A 2,898-nucleotide genomic window follows, 5' to 3' on the forward strand; every position below is an offset into this window, starting at 1 on the left:
TGGGCTTCCAAATATCATTTTGCAAATTCCACAAGAACAGACTTAGCGAAAGACTTCTGAAGGCGAAAGCTCTAACTCTGTGAGATGATTTCAGAGAACACAAAGAAGTTTCTCAGAAAGCTTCTTTCTCTTTGTTATCGAAGGATATTTCCTTTGGCCCTAAACTCTTCAAAAGGATCCGAATTATCAGTTCACAGATTCCACAGAAACAAGGCTAGCAAACAGATCCTCGAAGTACTGCTGGAACTCTGTGAGTGGACATCACACATCACAAAGCAGTTTCTCAGAAAGCTTCTTTCCAGTTTTTCTCTGAGGATATTTCCTTTTTCACCATAGCCCTTCATGGGCTTCTATATATCACTTTGAAAATTCCAGAAGAACAGGCTTAGCGAACGACTTCTTGAGGGCAAAGCTGTTACTCTGTGCGATGAATTAACAGAACACTAAGCATTTTCTCAGAAAGCTTATTTCCAGTTTTCATCTGAGGATATTACCTTTTTCACCACAGACCTCCATGGGCTTAAAAATATCACTTTGCAAATTCCACAAGAAGACTCTTAGCAAAAGGCTTCTTGAGGGGAAATCAGTAACTCAGTGGGATGAATTATCCAAACGCTAAGCAGTTTCACAGAAAGCTTCTTTCCAGTTTTCATCTGAGACTATTTCCTTTTTCACCATAGCCCTCCATGGGCTTCCATATATCACTTTGCAAATTCAACATGGACAGTCTTAGCGCAAGGCTTCTTGAGGGGAAAGCTGTATCTCTGTGAGATGATTTCACAGAAAACAAAGAAGTTTCGCAGAAAGGTTCTTTCTCTTTGTTATCGGAGGATATTTCCTTTAGCCCTATATTCTTCAAAGGCATCCGAAATATCAGTTCTCAGATTCCACTGAAGTAAGACTAGCAAACAGATCCACGAAATACAGCTGTAATTCTGTGAGTAGAAATTACACATCACAAAGCAGTTTCTCAGAAAGCTTCTTTCCAGTGTTTCTCTGAGGATATTTTCTTTTTCACCATAGCCCTCTATGGGCTTCCAAATATCACTTTGCCAATTCCACGAGAACTGTCTTAGCGAAAGGCTTTTTGAGGGGAAACCTGTAACTCTGTGAGATGATTTCACAGAACACTAAGCAGTTTCTCAGAAAGCTTCTTTGCAGTTTTCATCTGAGGATATTTCGTTTTACACCATAGCCCTCCATGGGCTTCCAAATATCTCTTTGCAAATTCCATATGAACAATCTTAGCGAAAGGCTGCTTGATGGGAAAGCTGTAACTCTGTGTGATGAATTAGCAGAACACTAAGCAGTTTCTCAGAAAGCTTCTTTCCAGTTTTTCTCTGGGGCTATTTTCTTTTTCACCATAGTCCTCTGTGGGATTCCAAATATCACGTTGCAAATTCCACAAGAACAGGCTTAACGAAGGGCTTCATGAGGGGAAAGCTGTAACTCTGTTACATGAATTAACAGAACACTAAGCAGCTTCTGAGAAACCTTCTTTCTTCTTTTCATCTGAGGATATTTCCTTTTTCACCGTAGCCCTCCATGGGCTTCCATATATCACTTTGAAAATTCCACAAGGACAGTCTTAGCGAAAAGCTTCTAGAGGGGAAAGCAGTAACTCTGCGAGATGATTTCACAGAACACAAAGAAATTTCTCAGAAAGATTCTTTCTCTTGGTCAGCGGAGGATATTTCCTAAGGCCCTATAGTCTTCAAAGGGTTCCGAAATTTGAGTTCTCAGATTCCACAGAAAAAAGGCTAGCAAACAGATACCAAAAAAAAAGATGTAACTCTGGGAGTGGAAGTCACACATCACAAAGCAGTTTCTCAGGAAGCTTCTTACCAGTTTTCCTCTGAGGATATTTTCTTTTTCACCATAGCCTCTATTGGCTTCGAAATATCACTTTGCAAATTCCACAAGCACAGGCTTAGTGAACGGTTTCTTGAGGGGAAAGCTGTAACTCTGTGAGATGAATTAACAAAACACTAAGCAGTTTCTCAGAAAGCTCCATTCCAGTTTTCATCTGAGGATATTTCCTTTTTCACCGTAGCCCAACATGGGATTCCAAATTTCACGTTGCAAATTCCACAAGAACAGTCTTCGCGAAAGGCTTCTTGAGGGGAAAGCAGTAACTCTCTGGGATGATTTCAAAGAACACAAAGAAGTTTCTCAGAAAGCTTCCTTCACTTGGTCATCGTAGGATATTTCCTTTGGCCATATAGTCTTCAAAGGGGTCCGAATTATCAGTTCCCAGATTCCACAGAAATCAGTCTAGCAAAGAAATCGACGAAATATAGCTGAAACTTTATGAATGGAATTCACGCATCACAAAACAGTTTCTCAGAAAGCTTACTTCCAGTTTTCATGTGAGGATATTTCCTTTCTCACCATAACCCTCCATGGGCTTCCATATATGTCTTTGTAAATTCCATAAGATAAGTCTCAGCGAAAGGCTTCTTGTGGGGAAAGCTGTAACTCTGCGAGATGATTTCACAGAACACAAAGAAGTTTCTCAGAAAGCTTCTTTCTCTTGTGATCGGAGGATATTTTCTTTGGCCTATCGTCTTCAAAGGGATCCGAAATATTTGTTCTAAGATTCCACAGAAATAAGGCTAGCAAAGAGATCCACGAAATACAGATGAAACTCTGAGTGGAAGTCACACATCACAAAGCAGTTTCTCAGAAAGCTTCCTTCCAGTTTTTCTGAGGATATTTTCCTTTTCACCATAGCCCTCTAGGGGCTTCCAAATATCACTTTGTGAATTCCACAACAACAGGCTTAATGGGCGGATTCTTGAAGGGAAAGCTGTAAATCTGTGAGATGAATTCACAGAACACTAAGCAGTTTCTCAGAAAGCTTCTTTCCAGATTTCATCTGAGGATATTTCCTTTTTC

Source organism: Mandrillus leucophaeus, unplaced genomic scaffold, assembly GCF_000951045.1.
Source record: "Mandrillus leucophaeus isolate KB7577 unplaced genomic scaffold, Mleu.le_1.0 Scaffold793, whole genome shotgun sequence".
Lineage (NCBI taxonomy): Eukaryota > Metazoa > Chordata > Mammalia > Primates > Cercopithecidae > Mandrillus > Mandrillus leucophaeus.